General features: G+C 39.7%; 1 long non-coding RNA gene across 3 annotated transcripts in view; it reads left to right on the plus strand.

Annotated features, from left to right (window-relative positions):
* LOC113478349 overlaps positions 1 to 23,440 on the plus strand; it is a 31,549-nt gene extending 8,109 nt beyond the window's left edge. For 2 of the 3 annotated variants that reach the window (XR_003398043.1, XR_003398045.1), the window contains exons 3-4: positions 8,060 to 8,162; positions 20,090 to 20,557. This is a non-coding gene — a long non-coding RNA (uncharacterized LOC113478349). Of the gene's footprint in view, positions 1 to 8,059; positions 8,163 to 20,089; positions 20,558 to 22,981 lie in introns of those variants that run through there. The other variant, XR_003398044.1, reaches the window with a different exon arrangement.
* Positions 23,441 to 24,659: the final 1,219 nt, after the last annotated feature.

Below are 24,659 nucleotides of genomic sequence, written 5' to 3' on the forward strand. Positions count from 1 at the left end.
AGAGAAGAGAAGAGAAGAGAAGAGAAGAGAAGAGAAGAGAAGAGAAGAGAAGAGAAGAGAAGAGAAGAGAAGAGAAGAGAAGAGAAGAGAAGAGAAGAGAAGAGAAGAGAAGAGAAGAGAAGAGAAGAGAAGAGAAGAGAAGAGAAGAGAAGAGAAGAGAAGAGAAGAGAAGAGAAGAGAAGAGAAGAGAAGAGAAGAGAAGAGAAGAGAAGAGAAGAGAAGAGAAGAGAAGAGAAGAGAAGAGAAGAGAAGAGAAGAGAAGAGAAGAGAAGAGAAGAGAAGAGAAGAGAAGAGAAGAGAAGAGAAGAGAAGAGAAGAGAAGAGAAGAGAAGAGAAGAGAAGAGAAGAGAAGAGAAGAGAAGAGAAGAGAAGAGAAGAGAAGAGAAGAGAAGAGAAGAGAAGAGAAGAGAAGAGAAGAGAAGAGAAGAGAAGAGAAGAGAAGAGAAGAGAAGAGAAGAGAAGAGAAGAGAAGAGAAGAGAAGAGAAGAGAAGAGAAGAGAAGAGAAGAGAAGAGAAGAGAAGAGAAGAGAAGAGAAGAGAAGAGAAGAGAAGAGAAGAGAAGAGAAGAGAAGAGAAGAGAAGAGAAGAGAAGAGAAGAGAAGAGAAGAGAAGAGAAGAGAAGAGAAGAGAAGAGAAGAGAAGAGAAGAGAAGAGAAGAGAAGAGAAGAGAAGAGAAGAGAAGAGAAGAGAAGAGAAGAGAAGAGAAGAGAAGAGAAGAGAAGAGAAGAGAAGAGAAGAGAAGAGAAGAGAAGAGAAGAGAAGAGAAGAGAAGAGAAGAGAAGAGAAGAGAAGAGAAGAGAAGAGAAGAGAAGAGAAGAGAAGAGAAGAGAAGAGAAGAGAAGAGAAGAGAAGAGAAGAGAAGAGAAGAGAAGAGAAGAGAAGAGAAGAGAAGAGAAGAGAAGAGAAGAGAAGAGAAGAGAAGAGAAGAGAAGAGAAGAGAAGAGAAGAGAAGAGAAGAGAAGAGAAGAGAAGAGAAGAGAAGAGAAGAGAAGAGAAGAGAAGAGAAGAGAGGAGAAGAGAAGGGAAGAGAAGGGAAGAGAAGGGAAGAGAAGGGAAGAGAAGGGAAGAGAAGGGAAGAGAAGGGAAGAGAAGAGGCTGAGAGAACTGGGTTTGTTCAGTCTCAAGAAGATAAGGTAAAGGGAGATCTTGTGGTTTTCTTAATCTATATAGTGGGTGCTTTTAAAGATGACAGAGCCAAACTTCTGGAGGTGCACAGTAAAAGGAATGAGACAATAGACACAGGCTGCAGCCAAGGAAATTCCAATTAGATGTTAGGAATTTTTTCTTTTTTCACCATAAGAGTGGTCAAAGACTGGAACAGGCACCCAGGGGTCCAAGGAGTCTCCATCCTTGTAGATGTTCAAAACTCAACTGGACACAGCCCAGAACAACCTAAGTTATATGTGAAGCTGTATTTAACTTCAAAGTTGGACCCACTCTAAGCATGGCTGTTGGACCAGGCAGCCACCAGAGGCTGAGTTATTCCCTGACTCGTAGAGATCTGCTGCAAGGCTGCTCTCTTAGCAAAGTGTCTCACAAGAAACAGGGTCTGATCTTAACAGCAACAACAACAAATAAAGGGTCACCTCTTAGATGTTTCTCTATGGGGGATTGAAGTTTTGCCCCAGAATTTGTTGCGTATGCTGCCAATGTACAGAAACATTCTTTAGTTTTACTGTCTCAAATGGGAGTTGTTCCTTCAGGGGATGCTACTTCAGAGGAAACACTTTACAGGAAAAGGAACATGCAGGTCTTTTTTGGTTGTTTGTTTGGTCATCCAACACCCCCACCCCCCACCCCCCTGTACTGACACAACAGAAACCACTTCTTTATGCTTGCACTGGAATAGAATAACTCTGAGTTGGGGGTTGTTGGTTAGGGGGGTTTTGTTTGCTTTTGTTTTTAACATTCTTAAAAGCTTCCTAGTGTTAGAACCAAGAACAAGCAAACAAACAGAAAACCCAAATGGGATCTGAGCTTCATGTTACATTTGCATCCAGCACCTCCAATCTAATCTCGACAAAACAGGGGTTTTGTTTAGAATTAGTTTGGATTCTAAACAAGTGAAGACATGGAAGATATTCTCAAAACACATTCAATCAACAAAAATATGCACTGCACTGGACTTGGAGATCTTGCTTTAATACCCAGTTCTGCATGAATAACCTAAAGGACCTTCATTAAGACATTTTGTTTTTCTCTGCCTCACTTCTCCCTCATAAAAAGGAAATTGATATCACCTTTTTGCCACTCTGCCTTTCTAAATAGACAGGACTGAAAATCCCATAGGAAAGGAGTTCTGTCATATTATAGCATGAACCACAATGCAGTCAAGTTATCAAAAACCTGTAAGTACACCTAACATAATGAACAGAAACAGAAAGACAGAAAAAGAGCGAGTACTCCCATGCAAATATAGTCTTGATTTTGCTTAATTGAGAAACTAGCCACTCTTGGATGGTAAATCTTTTCACACATCCTTATGCAACACTGTCTATCAGCTAGTTATGTTGTCCAGATGGTGTCCATGAGCACACAATAAAGGCCTCCTTCCTCCAGTGTAGCTTCTTTTACAAGAAACAAGAATTCCCACCTCTTTAAATCTCTCCCACCTGAGATCCAGATTTAGAAACACAATCCCATAGGATCTCTGTGAGGAACCTGATGGAATCTAAGCTGGTGGCACTGAGAGAAGAAACCTGGCACACAAGGACAGGGCACAGTCTAGTGTGGAGCCACATTATCAGTTTGTCTCTTCACAGTTTGCATAGATCTGCAGAGCTGGCTTTGGATTATTATGCCTCAAGATATCACACACAGATAACACTGTAGAGTGCAAATGTAAGTATTCAAATAAATGCGAAAGACAGAGCAGGTACATTGTGGAAGGGAAGTTTTCTTGATGCTGGTTTGATTTCCAGTGTTGTTCTTGAGAATATTCACACTCAAGCCTTCAGGTGAAGAGATTTCCCCGTCTGACCTCAAAGCAAGCCCTCTCCTTGCCTTAGTCTATACATTTGTAGACATTTTATAATCTAAGCTCTGACACATGTTATCTGGAAGCAATGGCCACAGAAAGGGCCTGCCTGCCACTGTGTCCTGACTAATGCAAGAGAACAAATCCTCCATTGTCGCCCAAGCACCATATGTCCATACAATAAAATCACTGTCTTCTGTACTCAAGGTTACATTTGTTTATGATTACAGTGTTTATTTCTTGCTGTGAGACTATAACTGTACATACTCTTTCTTCTGTTAAAATACATTTTTCCACCCCCACCCTGTTAATGCTTTTCCCACCCCCCACCCACTTTTCAACGTGTAGCCAGAGGAGGAAAATTCTCTTGCACATACGTAAAATATCATGTTTCTTTTTTAGAAGTATTAATAATTGGGTTATAATGGCATGCCTGCGGTGACAACATCTAAATACAAAAATGCATTTAAGCACTTGCTTTACTTAACTTTAAGCAAGTTAAGTAAAGCCAATGTGAACAGCTGTATATTTGTTGTTTGGCTGGGGTGCTACTGAAAGCACCACAAAGATAAGGAGACTTAGGTTTCATCCCATTTTGTTCCACTTGCCCTATAATTCTGCAGCAAGTCTCTCTTCCTACTTGTGCCTTCAGAGAATATGGCTGCCACAGAAAATACTGTGTGATATTTTTTCTGAAGTGCTCTGAAACACGATGGATTAATTAAAATACATTATCGGTGTAGATCAGGATGTCTGTGGTGCTCCAAAGTTTGCAGTTTGCTGGCCTTTCCACTTAATGGACAGAGTCTCTGTACAGGAGAACAACATTGTTTTCAAGTTTCCACCATGGAAGAGTCTTTTTGCAACTTGGTGGCACCCACCAGAGTCCTGCAGACTCCAGACACCAGAAGAAGCTGCAGAATCCTTCATTCATGAGCTGGACCTGCTCTGGTCCTTGGGCTCACTCTCAATCAAGAGAGGATGTGGCTGCAATCCCACTGCTTACTAAGCATAATTTTCCTTTAAATAACACAATGCTGTAATAAAAAAGCAAGACAAATCACACCCCCCCGTCCTTGTTCATAACAGGGTTAATCCTGTAAGTGCTCTCTAGTGCAATCAGCTGCTCCAGAAAAGATGCAGGATGCAGTACTGTCAACACCTGTACTAGTAAAAATCTAGTCTCCATTAGACTCCTGCTAGAGCAATAATAAAAAGTTTTCTGCAGTTTCTTATGGGAGTGAGAAGTCCTGCCTTGCCTTCCTGGAGTGTTTTTTGATAAAAGTCTGACTGGGGTCGAGATGAATGAAGGTAGCCGCCAGGTTCCACCCACTCTCACAATATATACTTTGTTTAATGTGCCGTAAAGCAATACAACCTGCAAATAATCACCTGATGTTATATCTCTGGAGAAATTTCCTCTAACTGGGGCACCAGGAAGTGATTTTCCAGTTTGCAAGTTGGAGTAAAGGGGAGGAAGGAAAGGTGGTAAAGTATAGTCTCTTTAAAAAAACAACCAAAAAAACCCCCAACAAAAACAAACAACTAAAACAAACAGGCAACAACATAAATTGTTTGCCAATGCCACAGAGATTTCAAAAGCAGCTGCATATAAAAGGACAGGTACACTGCAGCTCTGAGGGATCTCTTAATAAAGATAACATCTTTACTAGAAATGAACAAAGTACATCATTTCCTGTTAAAGATGCCCATGCAATACCAGTGCAACAAATAATCGTAGCTAAATATTGACTATTCATAGAACAGCTTTCATTCCTGAACTCTGGACACGAGGTATTCATGTAACACAAGTTTGTGTCACACCAACTGTCAGACACGAGTCTTTATACAGAAGCACAACGAAATTACGACCCCTTGTCTGCCTTGGTTTCTTCTGTCTCCATTTACAAGGAAAAGTTGATCACAGTTTAAAAGACAGACACTACTCTGGATAATTTGCTTGGATATGGATAAGAAAATGCTCAGCAGCTACATTTCTATTTTTCCTGCCTAGCTGTTGATGTAAAACCTATTAGCTAATGAGATAGAACAGGTATTATAAAAACAAAAGACAACACAGGAACACGAAAGACTGACCCAAGCAACTTAAAGGCTTTGTGAGTAATAAAACATCCAACGTTTGCTTTTAAAAATGTTAAACTCCTGAGGGGCTAGGGAACTGTGATTTATGCAGATATTATTAATTTGCACTACCTTGGCTGATGACTTTGTACCAGTCATGCAGTTAGTTAAATTCACGTCTAGAAAAACACGAACCTAGAGAGATAAGGGATATGAATCTAGACTTATAATAGGTTGAAATATGTAACCTTATTGCACTAGAAAAGAAACAAGAAGTACTGCACACTAAGTATGGCTCTCAGGTCCTAGTCACAAACAACAAGATCTATACTTGGTGTTGTCTCATTCCTATGCCTTAATTCTCCAGCCTGGCTTTCTTTTTTTCACATGTCATTGCCTTTCCTTGTTGTCTGCTGTTATGATTTTCAAAACTATCTTTGAAATGAGTGCTTCTCTAAGATTGACTTTCATTACTTATTTATTAATTAAATTTAGGCTATTTTTGTTGATTTTTTTTTTCTACACTGTCATTTATTTATAACATCATGTGCAGTCCTGAGCCATCCTATCCTTTTTGTCCTCTTATTTTGCCTTATACAAGATTGCAGTTTCCATATTGGATCATTCTGACTTGCGTTATTTTTCACAAAGAGGCAAACTGACAGTCAAAAATTCAGCTAATTTGGAGCTAGTCAAATTTCATCTTCTCTTTGCATTTCTAGGGGTTGATGTTCTTTTTTTTTTCTTCATTCGATATACTCTTGGACTCCTGTGTCATACAAATCATTTCAATAACTGTATAATACACATTTATTAATCTAATAACTGAAGAAACCTCCTCTAGAGGAAACTGTGTCAGAGCTACATACAGGATTACTGTCAGGATTTGTTCTGTTGCAGAGATTTGGAGATTATATGATTTAGTCAAAGAACATGAGTGCTAGCCTCTATAATTTTCCAGGTCATTGCTGAGGATAGTTAACTATAAGGAAGTAGTGTTCTAACACACTGTTTTGAATCATCAACTATTTGGGCAATAGTCCCTTTTGTTAGTATTGTGGCTGATCAAAAGTGTTAAAAGAATATGATGCTGTAGCTATTAGTGAAAGGCAGCGAAAAGAGTGAAGTATGCAGTCTTGCTTATACCTAATTTAGAAAGCTTCAGTGGAATTAGCTAGTGCAACAGAAGGGTAAACAAAGTCACAAAATCCACACAAATTAAGACCAGAGATACAGGTAACAGGTGATATCAATTCAAGCATCAAGTCACAGCACATAAGCAGAGAAGTGGGTCAGAGGTATTTGTGGTCCATTTATTCATTAACTGTACTGTTCTTCAGTGATGGAAATACGGGTAAAAGATGGGTACAAATAATTGGAGATGAAAAACATAGCTTTGTTCTGAGCACAGATTTTCTTCCTCTATTGAATTTCAGTTCATACAAATGTATTCAAATTTGTTATTAAACAACTAGGACCATGATGGGATCTTTCAACAGCTGTTCCCAAAGATAGCGTTTTTGTAAGTATGCACAAAGCTATGGGCAGGAAAAATGCTGCCATTGAAGATGATTTTATATATATATATATATATATATATATATATATATATATATATATATATATATATATAAATATATATATAAGGATTATAAGGATTGTTCTCATATAAAAAAACAGAATAATTAGTCTGAAAAGCTAATAGAAAAAAAGTCCATTTAATTTTCTAACATGATCCAAGAGGCACCCTGAACCCTCATTAGACCACACTCAAGGGTATGTAACTGCATGCCATTTATAAAATCACTGAGTCAGGAGTTTTTTTCAAAAGGAAACATTGGAACTGAAAATAATTAGTTTATGGAGTTAATTCAAAATTTTTTCAACCCTCTTTACTGTGAAAAAAACCCAACTTATGAATATGAGATTCCTCACTTTTCTGTGCAGGTAATGCACAACCTTTGGTTTACAGTTTGGGAAGACTCATAGGTAATTTACATGTAGCATACTATCAGGAGGAGCTGAGGATGTTCTTAATGAGATGAAAATTTCTTGACACTTAGTAAGAGTGCTTGTCTTAGTTTATCCCACATCAAGAACTGAGGTAAACATCTCGAGATACAAAATATCTAATGTTCCTAATAACATCCCAAACCACAAGGAAGCAGTCTGATTGCTGGTGACTTTCCCGAGCAGAAAAAAAAAAAGACTTTGAAGATTCATATTAAAATATCTCACATCACACAGTAGTCACTTGCTCTGCTTATCTTCCCGTTGCAATTAATAAATGTAGAACTGTTTTGAGGTTTCAGAATGTTCAACAATTTTCATTATTAACACAGCAAATAGTTATAAAACAATTGCAAAGGCAAATATTAAAAAACAAGAGTAACTATTGCTGGCAGTTCCAGAGATAAAATTTTAATGTTTATACTCAGTCTGTTCCTCGAATGCTCATGTATTTGACATATATTTTGGGAATGAATTGAACTGATGTATAATTACTTTCTGATGTTGAAACAACTGATTATTTTCTATGTATTAATATACTGTTGCTACACAGGTCTTGCCAACATCTTACCAGGCACAGTACATACTAAAACAAATCAGGATTTTCAGTGCTGTTAGTTTATTAAGAACAACTTTCTGAAGTTTAGAGAACTGCAAAAGGCTAACCTGTTGTAATGATTTCCATAAAATTGTCCTGCACATATCAAAAAGGAGAAATCAATGGAGACTAAATGGAAGAAAGGCCAAGTTGTACTCTCATTGACCTCACTGTAAATCAGTCCTCTGACCTTAAGTCAATGATTTCAGATTTGTACTCCATGCAGCTGAGTACCTGATAAAATACAGAAACTAAGCGTAGCCTGCCCAAATGATGTTCTCTTAATTTGAAAACACGAGGAGTTTAGGACATACAGGTATGACTATCTTAAATTACATCCTCTCACAGAATAGAATACATCTTTCACTAACGTACCCATCACATTTTTTCAGGTACTAAAAAGAGAAGAGTTGACAGGGGGCCAGGCCAGCTGTTATGAATAATTATGGAATAATTCATTCCCGAAGTTCAAAAGTCTTGGATTAAATTTCAAAGGTAGGTACTGAAACTTTTCTCAATATATATTCATGACTGGGATGGAAAAGGAAAGTTTTGCTTTTGGTTGTCAACACCTCTGTGCTTCACTGATGCAGCCTGCAACCTCAGTCTACACATTTGTGACAGTGTTGGAGCTCCTACATGAGTACTAAATAGAGGAAAGCAAACACACAATCGCTTATTTAATTTCACTGGTATTATCAGCAAATGGCAAAGGATAAACGGAGTCTCCACTTCAAGTGTCTTCCATCCAGTTGGAAGATAAACCAAACTCTTGTTATTGTTTAAATGGCCTTTTATACGGAATACATTACATGAAATTCTTGAGTCTGCAGGAGCCAAAACAGGTGTTTCTGGTAGAAGAGAGCTCCTACCACCGGCAATTCAAGTGCAGATGTAAATGATCAAATAAAAATTTGATCAGTCTACTCTCAAGGTGTTAATACTTTTCTCAAATTGGACTTTGTTTATTATATAATTGAATGGCATGCTTCAGCATAAGCAGGCCCAATATCAGCTTTCACATCTTAGTAGAAATTCTAACTAAGCTTATGTATTTTAAGAGTTTGGATGAAGCAATCAAACATATTGGGCCTGTTTCAGTTAAATACTCGCCTAGTAATTTTATTTCCCCATATTACAAAAACAGGTTTGCTTTTCAAAAATTTAATCACAGCAGAGCTGCCCACAAAACTACACCCGCCATGCTCTGCTCCATATTCCCACGCATTTTAATATTTGTCATATTTCATCTTTTAATGCAGTCCTAATGAGAGCATATTGGAACACCACAGAACCAGGCTCGTAAGAATGTGGTCTTGAAATAAAACATGGAACAGAAGGAGCATTGTATTACAGCCTCTGTTAATGTTTTAATGGTTGAGAGATTTCCAACATGTTGGCAGTGTCAGGACAAACCAATTTAATAAATTATTAACACTAATCAAACATTTTTATGATGGCAGTCAAAACTTCCTTGGCAGTTAAGGTTAATTCTGTTGAAGTTTGACAAAGATGTTACTGTTTGATAGAAACCACGTTTAAAACTACAGCCTCCTTCAAATCAAAACCTTGCACTGCACTGAGAAGAAATGGTTAAGCAACACGTCTCAAAGAAACATAAAGAAACTGTGAAGGCAGGGCTACAGCCTCCATCAACAGCGCAAGAGCTGACAAATGGTAGTGAAATGTAAATTGATTACAGCGTATATAATATGCCTGCCACTGCTCGGGAAAGGATAGAGAGAGACTGTTATCGGGAAGAGATAAAGCTTGGGCTGTCAAGAGGAGAGCGCTAAATCAATATACAAAGAAAATCTAGGAATTCCAGGCACTTGACAAGAAGGGTGGAGGGGAAAATAAAGAATCCAGTTTTGATGTATTAAACTTTGGAGAAAAGGTATTTTAAAACATCCTTTCATTCAAAAGGCAACTAAGAATAACAACGCCAGACAACGCCACATTCTTCCTCCAACTCCTCTAGCCCTGCCAGCTAGTTGAAATCCAGCACAGCAGAAGCTAATGAGGGGTATGGATTAACAATACAATGTTTCTTGGGCCTCCCCTGGGGCACCCACAGTCTATACATCATCAATCTACTGCAAATTGATGTAGTCAGCCTGTGACAAGGGTCAGGTTTCCAGGACCAGCTACCAGGCATGATCTAGTCATTTTGAGTTATCAAGACAAAGCTCTGTTCTGCAGAGCTCCAGCCATATAAAATCCACAGTTCCCCAGGCTTTCAGGGAGCTGAAATCAAGCCATAGAGCCGTCTCTGTTCTCCTCTATGCCCACTGAGAAACCAGCTCACCTTTCTGAAGTGACACTTACTATTTTGTGCTCTTACAGATGATGCCATCTCAGAAACTGAAGGCTCACAAACAAGAAAAACATATTAACCCATCAATTTATTATTAATAATAATTAATATTCTTATTTATTGTATGCTAATTATTTCAATCACGTAAAAATAGTAACAATTAAAACCATACATATTTATTTTCAGTATATGAGAGCAATGAAGAAGAAAAAAATGTGATGGCTGATGTAGATTTCTAAATAAGTAGTAAGTTTCATGGGAGTACCAAAACCTTTTATTCACCCACAATATTTTTCCTGAATAATCACACATGGGATCTTGCTTTTATCCAAGAACTCATGTGTCACAGCTTTTCCAAATACACTGTGGATTAGTTTGATACATGCATATTTATGCTGACGTCCCCTTAGCTTAGTAGAAGTCAGTGGATTTTCATGCAAGCCTGGTGGCAAGCATATCCTGGCTGACAGCACTGCAGCCTCAGAAATGTATCTATTCAGATGGGAAGAGACACAAGGAGCCAAGTATACAACACACTGAGAAAAACGAGATGTTTCGTCAGTAAGATACATGCAGCCCAAACTAAAGTAGATGTAAATCACTAGAAAGGCCCCTAATTAATTTCAGTGGGTTTGATACCATCCACCCTTCTATAGAAAATGCAGCAGTTAAGATTTACACAATATCTATAGGTTTAGCACCACCTAAACTTATAATATAATAGTTCTTTCTGGAGGTAACTTTCATGGCTGTTTATCTACCTCAGAAGGATTACAAAAAAAACCAAAAAAACCCAAGCCACAATACAGGGGGAAAAAAAAAAAAAAAAAAAAAAAGATTATTGGATCCCCTCTACCTAAAATACGGCAGATTTCTGAGGCACCCAATATGCTCAAGTTAACTTTAAATATTCACATCTACTTGTGGTCCAACACAGGTGTGAACTACCAATAGAAACCAGGCTCTTTTATTCATGAACTTAAATGAAATTTAATGTATTTTCTACTTATAATATTTCTATAACCATATCCCATTAATATATTTTTAGAATGTATATGTCTGAAAAGAACCCTTGCAAACGTTACCTAGGCATTTATTAACAAAAAGTAAATCCTCAAATTAATTTTATGTTTTGTCTTCTCCGAATGGACAAGCTTTGAAAAGCGGTTAAGAGAACTGAGCAAGCCACTTGTGGTATGAACATCTGATGAACATTTGTTCATATTTATTCATGCAAGCATTCTGGAATTTCTCTGTCATGGACAGTCTTCCAAACACAACGTCATGCATATGAATGTGCACGAAAAGCAAATAAAAAGATGCACTAATACCTTTGAAGTAACTTTGTGGCTTTTATCTGAGGGATGCTTGCAAATACTTTGTTTCACTATGCACTCCAGTTTTTCACACTGCCAGCAAACTTCTACACGGGAGAAAAAAAAACCCTCTAAATTACCAGGCAACCTTCAGTTCTCATTTTCCACTAACCCCTCTGGGCAATGATGTGGCTTGAGTAAGTTTCTAAACCATATCTATGTGTACGTGTTCAAAAATCAGGCTTGTGCTCAAAATGTTTCCATGATCTCTCATGATGAGCTCCTGCCCCCAGACTAGCCAGGGATGACAAGTTCTTCTCTTTATTATTCTAATGAGCTTTTACACTAATTGGGATGTAACGAAGAGTGTGAAATTTTTGCAAAAGGTTGCAAGAGACTCTTAAGAGAACTCTTGGGGGGCCTGTACCCAACCCATGGGCTGTAGCAGGTAGCATTACATACACCTTTTGAAGAACCGATACTTAAGCCTTTTAGGATTCCCAAAATGGCATGCTCTTTAACCTACATTTATTTACCTTCTTTTTTTTTTTTACATGTGTTTGTCTGGGGGTACATGTGCATGTTCACCTTTAAGTGCCTGTGTAGCACTTTAAGCACATATCCCATCAGTTAAAAGCAAAGTCTCAATTTAAGATGATATGAATGGAAGTTTGGACAGAGAATGATTGCGGCTCTTTCTTTTAGAACGTTACCACTCATAAGTGATTTGACCTACTAACTTTGCAAGTCTTTTGATTTATTCTGTGCTAAAGACAAAAACATGTGTTCACATTATTATAGCTGATTACTGTTAGTGATACTATATGAAGCAGACATTTTCAGAACAGCTGATAATCAAAAATGAATATACATTTTGGAAGTAAGCATCAGCACTTTATAGAAATGCAGGTTCACCTGAAGCAATCTGCAAGTTTAAGTTGCCTTCTATTTATTTTTTTCAGTTGTTAAAAACTACAAGGGAGAACAAATTTTCCCTTCAATGGAAGTACATGCAAAGATGTGCTCACAATTAAAAAAAAAAAAAAAAAAAGGTGACACTTTAAGAAATGGATTACAGAAATTACGCTAGTTACCCATCTAAGTACTTGACTATGTGTATCGTTAAAATATGCCAGAGGAAAGTAGTATGCAGGTGTGTTTCAATTTGTGGTGGATTCTGCCTGTACATGGAAGCCCATGGAAAATACATCCCCTGAATGAGCTCTGCTCTGCTGACCTCCATTTAAAACCTTTGCTACAGCTTCACTGCTGCTGAGAGTGCTTGCTAGCTTTGATCAGTAATGAAGGATCAAGGCTAAAATCCTGATTCACAGCTGGAGGAAATTTAAATCATCATCCAGACATGAAATTTTACCTATCATATCTGGTAACAGAGCACACCAGCACCAACCATCTCCCCCACCTAAAACAGTTGCCTCCATCCCTCCTCCCAACTGCAGCAACCCCTACTACACAACTACTCCCTACAGGAGTAGCAAATCTTACAGGGCTATTCCCTTGGAAGAAAACTGCTAAAAAAAAAAAAAAATCTAGCCTCCAAAACAGACTGCTCTAGTACAGACCAAAGGCTGGCTCTGGTCTGACTGCTCTCTCCATCTACTGAACTGCTACTGCTTTCTTTTTCCTATGCTAAAAGCTAAAAACAAATGTTGTTCAGTGTAAGTCAACCTTTCTGAGCAATAATAAATGTGAATGGTTTTCCTGTGCAGCACACTGGAGAGAAGCTTCTAACACTGTTTACAGTAAAGTTCACTATTCCCCTCCCAGAACAATGCTGCTCCTCTTCCCACTTTAAAGGCTCCCGCCCTTCTTTGCTTCTCTTCCCACCTATCTTTGGCTGCTTTTCCAAGGGCAGACAAGAGCTCCATGCAATTCTCTGAATCTCTTATTTTCAGAGAACAAAATACCTTCTCCCATCTAAGGGAACTGATGCACTCTGCTGGCTTCAAACTTTAAAAATATTTCTCTGCTGAAGCAGATGTTGAATAATTTATATTTCTTAGAACTGCACTGAGTATACGTACATTTTTGCTTTGATATATACAGTATAGTTGTTTTTCCTTACTTTCCATTGCCACCTTGTTTTTCACTTAAAATTTCAATGTAGGAAATTCTGAAGACTTCAGAGTCTGGGAAAATGATTTGGGTTTTGGGAGTGAAAGAGAGAGGGGGAATGCAATTTGTTTGTGAGTTGTTTTTTTAATGAAAGGAAAAAATCCTGAGCAGCTTGCAATTAGCAGCTCTGAAAAGTTATAGTTTCTTCAATGGCATAGAGCATGCCAAGTAAACCTACAAGAGATTCCTTAGCTTAACATGCCTGGAGCTGGATACAGTTCCTCTAAATCAAAGCACAGCTCGCACTAACAGTTGCAGTATGTTAGTGGCTGGATGGTTGCTTTATGAAGAATTATAAAGTGACACAGCAGTCTGGTTGAAAAACACACACACCACGCTTTGATGTTTTTAACCACTAACTTCAAGAGGACCAACAGAGACCTTCCTGTTTTTATTGCAGCCTCTCTATCATCCCTCCCCCTGCTCCCTCCCCTCCTCTCCCACTGTTAGATGGGGGACTGTTATCTTTCAGTCACTTTGTAAGCCTTGGCTTGTTTACAGACTGAATGTCTCTGTTTATAGGCCTGTATCAGAGAACAAACAGGGCAAGTGTGACTTCCTAGGATCTGAAATGCGATGCTTTTTCCTCTTGGGCAAGCAAGAGTGGCAAAAGAGAGGGGAAGGAAGGGGAGAAGAGAAATCCTGTAATTGTCCTTCTCCTTATCCCTGTTCCCTCCAGGTTAAACATACACACCTGTATGCTACTAAAGTATTTTAAAGGTACCAGTTGCTTAAATGTTACCCTACCAAAATGCAATGAAAATGCACAGCAATTGTCTCAGTAAAACCCAGGTCCACTTCAGAATCTCATCCACCAACAACAAAACCAATGCTAAATAAAGGCTTCTCTTAAACCACCTATTTTTAAAGTTTTATATTATAGATCCATTTAGACGTTCATTTGGGGAACCTTAAAAGCTTACATAGCATTTTACTGGGGACATTTAAAGGGTGTCAATGGGGTAATTATAAGCATGCACACTGTAATGATGAAATTTTAGAAACCATTAATGGCATGAGTTTGGATAGTCCTTACCTTGAATAATATTTTTCCTCAGGCATAAACCCAGTCCAGTCAATAAGAATAGTCCTTAATAAGGTACTCAAATGACATGAGAGACAGTTTGCTTATATTCCTAACAGCAGATTTCTTTTCAGTTCTCCATAACAATCAGGTTATAAACACCCAGAGGAGGCATGGTTTTGTCCTTACTAAGGGTGTCTTACTTTAACACTGGAAATTTTTATTTTAATTGTAGGATTCATTTTTATAGGTTTCTGGTTTCAAAAGGCTTACTTTTGACAAATGTGCACTTGGGAGCACAAGGGGGTTTTAAGGAGGGTACAAAGAAGTCTATCACATTTGTTCTTAGAGTACTTTATGGTGAAACGCTGGGCCAGACAGTTTTGAGCTAGGTCTATCTAGTCTTTCTCTTGTAGGTTGCTCACAAAAGGAGACTGAAAAGCTTTTGAACTAAAATAAATAAATAAATAAATAAATAAATAGAAATTATTATGTCTAGGAAGTTAACGCCTTAAGCACAATCCTTTCCAAGTAAATAGATCAGACAGGACAGAAGAGGAAAGATATTACACAGGGCTCTTCCTTCAACAGCTGTGTCCATGCAGGTGGGACCTTAGAGCACCAATCCTTGGTTAGACAAAGCCCAGTTATGCTGAGAGTAGCAGCAGTGCCCAGTCCGCACTGAATCCTCCCATCTACTTCCAGACCTGTCTCCTCCTTGTTCCTCACTGCTGTCTCTAACACTGTGCTGTGGCCTGCCAGTGCCTCTCATCCCCTCCAATGCGCTTGTAGCACTCCAGCAGAGGAGCAAGCCCCTCTCCCTCAGAGGTACCAGTGTACGTCCCTGCTTCTTATGGATGGATCACGTCCCTGTACATACCATGGACAGGAACAAATGCTGCCTGCACACACCTCTGCTGTGAAAAGAGACAGGCAGCCCAGTACTAGCTGTGTCACCTCAAATGGCTGAATTTTTGAAACAGAAGTGAGAATTTAGTCTCTGATAGAGTTTGGGTACAATTTAATCAGTTTAAACACAGCACCCAAGTGGTCATCACCTAAATGTGTTCTGGTGCCACTCTGGTGCACTATGTGAGACGTGAGCTTCTCCCTCTACAGTCTCCTTACTCCAGAAGCTGTGAAGATCTGTGAGCTCAGTACATGCCACTCCTGCCAAAAAGCAAGCAGCAAGCAAGGAGACAAACCAACCCTTCACAGAGCGCCAAAGTCTCACAGAGCAGCTTGGCGTAAAGGGAAGGCTGAGATTTGTGGCCACTCTATTTTGTTTTGAACTGTCTGGGCCATCCATACCCCTTCCAGTTTTTGGTCTCATCTGAGGAAAACAGAGGAAATTAAGCTATATGAGTAGAAGGTGGTTTTTAATCACAACCACTTTTTCCCCTAGAGACTAAAAGCAGATGCTTGAATTAATGGACTCTTTCCATTAATCACAAAGGGCCCAGGATAGATGCAAGAGAAGTTAGGTTTTCTTCATCATGCAAAAACTTCCTCCAGCTCTCTTCAGCAGTTTCACATGGGGATGATGAAGCCATTTAGCCTAACAAAAGGCCTGGCTAGAATCCTGGACCAGAATTCACACACACATTAATTTCTGGTTTTGGCATTCAGATATTATTAGCTCTTCTTCTGTCCATTTTTACAGGCTCCTCCTTAAAGATGCCTGAAAAAAAGACTTTAATGTTCAGTTCTAAGTACAGAAGTAGGCCTAAATTTGAAACACATGCCTCTCTTCAGCATGGCCTGCTGGAAACTGTAGATGACTCTTTCCCCTATACTTCAGTAGTGTCAGATCCCATACTGACATGTATAATTCTGCCTGTGCTAAAGACACTGAACTTTGTTACAGATTCTACTACTTAGGAAACACCTAGACACAACGTGACAGGATGCTTAGCCCTTTTTGCAGCTCTAGTCTTTACCAGGGAAGTCTGACAAGTCAGGCACTTAATTTTTTTTTTTTTTTTTCCTGCTATGTCTGAAAGTAAAGCTTTGATAGCCCTGCCTAGCTGGAAAAGAGATGATCACATACTGTTCCTCATGGTCTAAGGATAATCAAGATTGAACTTGAAGGTATGAAACTATCTGAGATTTAGGTGTATTCATGCACTTTGTGAGTGTATCTAATTTTCAGAATAAAGAGAATTAATATTTTAAGTCCTCAGTCTTGAAACAGGTAGTATTCAATCAGCATTACTGCTGTAGCTAATAAGAGCTCGAGGCACCTCACAGATAGACAAAAACATTCACATCCAAGCCTTCATCTTTCCCACTCATTCTGACAAATTCTAGCTGGACTGCCCTTCGACATGAATTACTATGCTCTAGTCCCCATGGGAATTACTGCCTCTCTGAAAGTACTAAGATACAGGTTTAAGTATCAGCATCCACCAAAGAACCAGGGAAGTCGCAGAGCTGATACATCTCACACAGTGTAAAGGTGTGTGACTCAGGGTTGTGTCTGAGCTGGGCAGGCAGGCTGACTGAACATGGGCTTCCTGAACTTTGGTTCTGTTAACAGATGCTGTAAAATTTATGTTTCTTCCTCTTCGAAGCTACTTCTATATGCTTGCACAGTGTGCACCACAAAGTAGTGCTCATGGGCAATTATGTTTCTAGAGCATATAATCATGTCACAAAAAGTATAATTTTTTTAATTGTATGATTTTCTGAGCTACTTTGCCCCGTGAAATCCAGCACAAACAGAGAGAACCTATGACCTGAGAGGTTCTCCTGAGAGCTCAGGTGCTAACTGTTATTTGTGTTCCTGTGCATATATCTACAGTGATATTCAACATCGCAGAAAGGGTCAAAGCTTTAACCCCAAAAGTGGAAAATAGCTGACAGTAAAACAGGCATCAGAGCTACAAGTTCCTTTCAAAAAAACCTGTGACTTACCTGTCTAGAGACCTTTATGAATGTCCTGCACCCTACAAGACTGGTTTGTTCCCATATCTTGTGGGCCAAAGCAGGACGAGCTCTAGGGCAGGGGTTCCCCCCACCCCTCGACTATAGCTCTGTACAGTGCCTGAGACTCCATGGCTCTATTACAATGCAAGTGCTAATTAACAGCCCAAGCAGGCTTTGTGCAATGGTTGCCAAGCCAAGTTCTTTGCCTTGTGCTGAATCGCTCACCCTGCTTAGCTTTTCAAGTCTTTAAATTCACTGTTTACTGCAATATACTAAGTTATATCATAGAAATTTTAGAGGCGTGACTCCCCTCCACAAGTTACTTTTGAACAATAACAAGTCATCATATGCTAGTTCCTGTGCTCTGAGGAGCTTTGAACTTTAATAAATGATTAATCCTATTTAGAAGTAACTTAACACTGCCTTAACTGCATCTTTCCATGAAGTGTCACTTTGACATCCTCTGTTGTGTGTGTTCATTGCAACTTTCACACGCTGCAAATTAAGAACATTTACACATGCAATTAGTGTTAAATAAATGCCTGAAGAACTCCTTGGGGATTAAGCAATTAGATGGCATCATGGAGTACTCTTTGTACTTAACGCTTATGAAGAAAATCATCTGCCCGTTTTGCACAAATTGCATACTGGGGTAACCATTGTGCTGGCAGGAAGTGCTCGGCTGAATTGCCAAATGCAGCCTTGAGTTCATACACACTGCCTTCTCCCTGGCTCTCCAATCCCTTCCCCACCAACTTAATCAACATAAGATAAATTTGTGACCAGGACAGTACTTCATTATGAAATTATTACCTAAAAAAAAAAAAAAAAAAAAAAGAGGAGGAGGATTTAATAAGTTGAATTTTTAATGTCATAGTTAAATTATTTAAAAAAATCTGTCTAGAAAAAAAATATAGCTATGTAACACACAGGCCATTTGCACAGCCAGTGACAATAGAGACTTAACCCGTTCATATCCTATACTTATTTTATGGTTCATGAAAACTGCAATCAGTATATGTGGCAAAGCATGTAGATTGTCTTAGAAGGAGAAATACTTGGTCCAGGGGAGTGCTTTGCAAGTGGGAGCATGTCTTTTATGTATACACCATGCACACACATTTTAAGCATACTGAAAATAACAGCAATCATTTGCTCTGCAATATATATGGCTGATACTCACCAAAAATCATAGAACGGTTTGGGTTGGAAGGGACCTTAAAGATCATCTAGTTCCAACCCCCCTTCCATGGTCAGGGATGCCTTCCACTAGGTCAGGTTGTTCAAAGCCCCATCCAGTCTGGCCTTGGACACTTCCAGGCCAAAATGATTGGTTAAACACCAAAATTAAGGTGTTGGCAGAATGATGAATTTTTATGCCTTGAAGTCCAAGGTTAAAGTGAATCCAATTCACCCTCATTCACAACACCTGTCATTCACAAGCAGCCTGGAGAAGAGGGCACATGTCGGCTTGATAAAGTTGTACCTAACACATGGAATTAGGCACAAACAAGCAAGAGATGGGCACACACACAAACAAACAAACAAACAGCGGCTTTAGGAACAGGGATTTGAAGTTACACCCTGAGTGTTGAGTCAGCAAAACTACAAAGCCCACGCTGACACCAGGACGGGGTGTTAATGAGCCTCAGGGCACCATGTCCTCCACCCTACCAAAACGAACCACTGCTCACAGAGGTCACCCCCAAAGCCACACATCCTCCTTACAAAGAAGCCCACTGTAACCAAAAGCTTCCCGAAGCTGGTTAGTGCTGGGATACAATGAAGGTGGTGTAAGACATGAACTGGCTGAGGCTGCATTTCACAGAAGAGAGGACCCTGTTTGCAGAGTAACAGGATTTCTAAATGCCAAGCATTATTATAAAAAAAAAAAAAAAAAAAAAAAAAAGGAACAAAAAAACCACACCACACCAAAACAAAACAAAAACAACCAACCCAAGAAAACATAAAACAGCTGCAGGGAAGTTGTTTTTCCACTTGATGCAGCCTATAGAAATTGTTTAAAAGGTACCCCTGTGGATGCGAAATCACCCACCGCAAGAAATAAATCCCAATCTCAGAGTGCCAGCGCCACCTTCTTGCCAAGGAATTTAGCGGCAGGCTCAGAGAACGGCGGCCCAAGGCTGCGAGCTGCTCCTGCCAAAGCCCGCCCGGCTGTTGGGCGGGTAGTGCCGAAGCCGCTCAGTCTGCACCGCCGGGTCCCGCACCCTCCCCGGCCACCAGCCCCCCCGAGAGCAGCCGCAGCGCAGCCCTGCCCCAGGTCCCGCTCCCCTCGGCCGGGACAGGCAAAACACATTTTTACAGAAAGGGCAGCTTAAAACTCATGGGAAGCCATTCAAAATTGAACTTAACCCAGCCCCCTCCAAAAGAGGTATTTTTTTTTCTTGATCTTTTAACACAGTCTGTCTACTGGAAAAAGTAAAGGAAGTTTATTTCTCTTACTGCCTTTGCTGTAAAAAAAAAAAAAAAAAAAAAAAATCAATTTTCCCAGTAACTGTTCACGCAGAAGCAAAATGTTTCTCTCATACAAGTTATTCTACCATAGGTAAACATTCCTGAAGCAGCACTTTAAAAACAACCCCAAGATATTAGCGGGCATTAAAAATATTTTAATAATATTTAGGTATGGTAGAATATAATATTTGGGGGGATATAAAGTTTTATAATCTTCTCTATGCAGAATCAGCAGTCCAATGCACTGTTTAAATCAGTGAAGCTCCCTGGAAGAGAGACTAAGATCCTTGCTAACGAACCCTTCGACCTACCAAGGAGCATCACTGACGAGAGCCCATTGGGAAGCCCATCTCCTCCTCCTGTGTTGAAAGAATTGAGCCTGTGGTTGGCAATTTTGTCTGTGTGAAATGAACCAACAACATTAAAAAAATTACATCTCTCTAAGAATTACGGAGCTACGAAGTTTGCCAAACGGATGTCCTCAGAGCTCAAACGCTCTGGTGAGTTACAAATACAGCACAGAGCTGTCATCAGAGGGGAAGATTCTGGGTTTTTTGTCTCAAAGTACATTAAATATGATGTGAAAAGACATATAAGTCCTCAGGGTGAGAGAATAACTTCTGAGACTCCGCAGTGTACTTCTCTGAAGCAATTGTCACCAAGGGGTTCTACTGCTGCCATCTACAATTAAAAAGACCCCCTAATTCTCTGAACAATTTTGGGTGCTCTGATCATTAAGTCATATGCTATCAATATAATTTCACTTCAGTCACCACATGGCCCAAGTAATAGCCTACACATTTTCATACATACGCTTTTTTCAATTTCTACCTGGGATGAATGTGGAAACAACAAAGTCCCAAAGCAAAACGCTAAATATTTCTGTTCCGAGTGTAACTAATGAGGAAACATACTGCAAAGAGATCTTCTTTTCTGATACAGCTTTGCATCAGATGATTCAGATAAATATTGCTGGATATTCATCAAAAAAAATAAGGCCCTGAACATTTCAAGACTTGCTCTTCCCTGCAGTCCTGAGGTTAGAAGCGGAATAGCAACAACTGCAAAGGATGTGACCTTTAGATCACATCCAGGAATCTGGAGCTTGCCTGTCCTTGCTGCATGGATTGAAGACATTAAACAAGCGAGGAAGAGAAGCAGCAGAATCAAAAGGAAGTGCACGTATGTTTATATAGGCAAAAATGTAGATTTTGCTAGGGTAAATGAAGAATTTTGCATTGTACTTCACAGCAGAGTTGACTGCATGTGGTGTTAAAATCTCTCACTGATATACTGAACCCATATCATCTTCCTATGAATTTAACCAACTTCAGCAAAGCTGTTAGAATGAACTGTCTACTTTCTGCTCTTAGAACTCAGTGAGATTGCAGCCAGATTGTCAGTTAGATCGTTATATATATAAGACTTGCATATACCTACACACACCCCTGCAACTAGTTGTTAACTACACAGGGAGGAAAAAATACAAATGGAAAAATAAAAAGGCAAAGATAGAGGACACTTGGAGAAACACAAAAACAGCAGCTGAGAATTTGTCAGATAAAAAAAAATTGTATTTTCAGCTTTTGAAAACTCCTGAAAATGTTGATTACTGTTGTGAAATATGAATGTATTTCACATCCCCCGCCTTCATCTCAGGAACATTCAGTCCTAATACATTTAATTGCTTAAGAAGAAATATCAGTTAAGCTCTCCAGCAAGTGTGCACGCATGCCTTCCCTGGGATTCCTCAGCGACTGGCTGTGATATACGTTTCCCTTGCATAACACGGATGAGGAGTAGTCACAATGAAATGGCCAAGATAAGTTCACACAGTACAACCTGGAACAGCACAGCTCGACCTGGTGTTACTTCAAAACCTGAGCAGCACTGATGCTATTGAGTGAGTGGTGGGGCACTGGGGAAAGGTGCTGACCTTCCTTCTCTCCCAGTCCTGCTGTTGCTCGCTCCCTGCTCACCTTCGCCATCTCTGGGGGAGATGTCCCTGAAGGAAATTACACTCCTAGGGAGCTCCTTCTCCCTACCTGGAGGGTTGCTCCCATGGCTAAGGCTGAAGCCTGCCTCAACCCTGTGCATTTCCTGTTGAGAGCCGATATACATACATATATGTATGTATAATATGTATATATATTTAATATCAATTATAGGGAAGACAGGGCAGTCTTTCAAACTCCCAATATGTCAACATACTGTACAAGCAGGAAGTAACACTGCAGCAACAGGTCATTAAAAAGACTGCAGACCAACCAAGAATCAGGAGAGTCATTTGAAAAATGAGGGGGACAGGGAGGGGGGGGCGGGAGGCCTTTTCCACCATGGTTGGCATATCCTAGATCTCACATAGCTTCATATCCTCACAGAAGAGATGTGTGTGTCAGGGAACTACCCGAGCAGTGTTATAATCACGTATTTTCACACTGCCTTCTCCTGTAACACCCTCCCTATCACTTAGTTGCCTCTGCTCTTTTGCTCTCTCCTTGATACACACAACAGTCCTACAGAAGGTGGGGAAAGAATGGGGAGAGAATGCTTGGAAAACAGTTCTCTCTCCTTTGGTAGGAGCCTTTCCATGGCATAAGCAGCCTGAAATCTGCCTTCCCCTCCTTGCGGGCTTTAATCCTTTCCCTTCCCCTGCTTTCTACTTCAAAATGACATTATAAGAAAAGTCACAACTGATTCGTATCTCAAGAAGCTGATGAAGGATAGCCAAGATTGGCTGCCAGGTAGAGGGAATCCAAGCAGGGGGTGGCGGGGGAGCTCTGACCCATCCAAGTTCTTGTTCATAACAAAAAGTACCCTCTATAAAATAGAAAAGCCCAGCATCTGCTGTATTGCTGTGAGCACTCTCATCTAGGAAGGATCCTCATTAGTACTTCCTATCCCATCAATTAGCTAAGGTGATATTTTCTACTTTACCAGTAACATCTAAATGCCAGTTCTATTTCTTTTTCACTTTTATTTTTTTTAAAGTAAAATTAAAACCACCCTCCTTCCCCCCGAGTATTCACCATTTTATAATCCCAGCTGTCCCAATGCAGCATGAATATCCACACAACCAGCTATGTTTTTTAACATCTGCTTTTCATTTTCTTAACAGGAAACCAACACAATTTCCATGACAAAGGAGGATTCTGGTGTTATACTCTCATTTATCTGTCATGTGTACACTTGGCAGCATTTGATCTTTATTCTCTAGACGCTTAAGAAATAATCTAGGAATTACTGCTTCTTGACAATACAAACAAATAAAGCTATCTATAAATAAACCGCAGGAGGACGGGGAGAGGTTCACTTCGCACCCACAGAGGGACTGCCTTGGGGCTAGCTCTCGTTTATTTTTTGGCCATTGCTGGGGATCAGGAGGTCACCCTCCTTTCTGAGCCCTTTTGTGTGAGCCTGCCTGCAGGGAAGAGGGGCCCTTATACAAATCACCTCTGAAGAAATTGGCTGACTTTTTTTTACCCCTTCTTCTTGCCAGTCTCCCTGACGAGCAGCTGGGTTTTGCTGGGACTGTGGAAGGCAGGAGCTGACACCCCATCATGCAGGAGAGCCCCTGCCACTGTCCCTGTACTTGCAGCACTGGCAGCCAGGCTTCACTTGCATACCACTGCTCAGCAGAAGGAAGAAAAGCTTTTTCATGAACTATTTAACCTTATCTCCAATCTACGAATTTCAGTTTGAAAATCCAGGAAGTGTAATATTCTTTAAATAAATTACAGACACAGAAACACTGTTTAGTTTATGCTATACTCATGTAGGGCATCCTCGTTAGAACCCACCAGATGCTGCTCAACTTTTTTTTCTTTTTCTTTTCTTTTTTTTTTTTTCTTTTCCTTCTAAATTTTACTGTTTGTAACATCTCCCAATGACTATTGTTTGCTTTGGGCCTGATCCAGACAGCTATGGGACGAAACAGCCAGGATGCCTATTGACTTCTATAAAAGTTGAATCAGGGCCATGGGCAGTAATGGATACAATCCACTGAGTCTTTTTTGAAGGCTATGAAATTAGTATCAGCCCCTTGATTTACATGTTACTAATGTTAGTACAGGTACATTTTAAAAAGAACAATCTTCTTTCCTCTCTCTTGCCTTCTATGTGAAAATGTTACTCATTACAGAAAGACACATTTGCGAAGAAACCTTCAGGTTCTATCAAAAAGAAGTTTTATAAGGAAATAATTTTGAGATAGAAAATTAAAGACACTAGTTAAAATTGTTCCAGTTTAATATCTTCACTGTCAAATTATGAGACTGACCCTACAAATGCTTCATCACAGCTGTGATTTTCTTGGAAATGAAGAGCATAAATCAATCGAGTGCATGTTCCAAAGTCATTTATAGACAGATGCAATTAAAATAAAATGGCGTATTGCCTACCTCCCTGTGGCATCCAGAGGCTGGAGGTGTCTCAGATTTCTATACAGTTAATGAGAGTTAAGAGCCTCGGTATAGAAGCTAAAGCAGCCTTTGAACAAGGAGACACAACTGACATAAGCGTGCTCAGCATGCAGCTACTTGAAACCATCCGGGAGAAAATGCTGAATGCAAAGCATTGCCCCACATATTTACCTCTCCCAGGGTTTCTGTCCCTCACTCCTTGGTACAGCAAGATTATCTTTCCCTATTTGAGAGCAGCAGCCTGGGACACCTCTCCACAAACGACTCTGCCTTGTTTTTCAAAGACTCAAGCAGAGGTTACCCTTTTAAGTGACATTTGGTACCACAAGCCATGTTTAATATAATAACTCACTAGTTGGAGCATTACCCTGGGAA

The sequence above is a fragment of the Athene cunicularia genome (genome assembly GCF_003259725.1).
Source record: "Athene cunicularia isolate RWA chromosome 3 unlocalized genomic scaffold, athCun1 chr3_part1, whole genome shotgun sequence".
NCBI classification, from domain to species: Eukaryota; Metazoa; Chordata; class Aves; order Strigiformes; family Strigidae; genus Athene; species Athene cunicularia.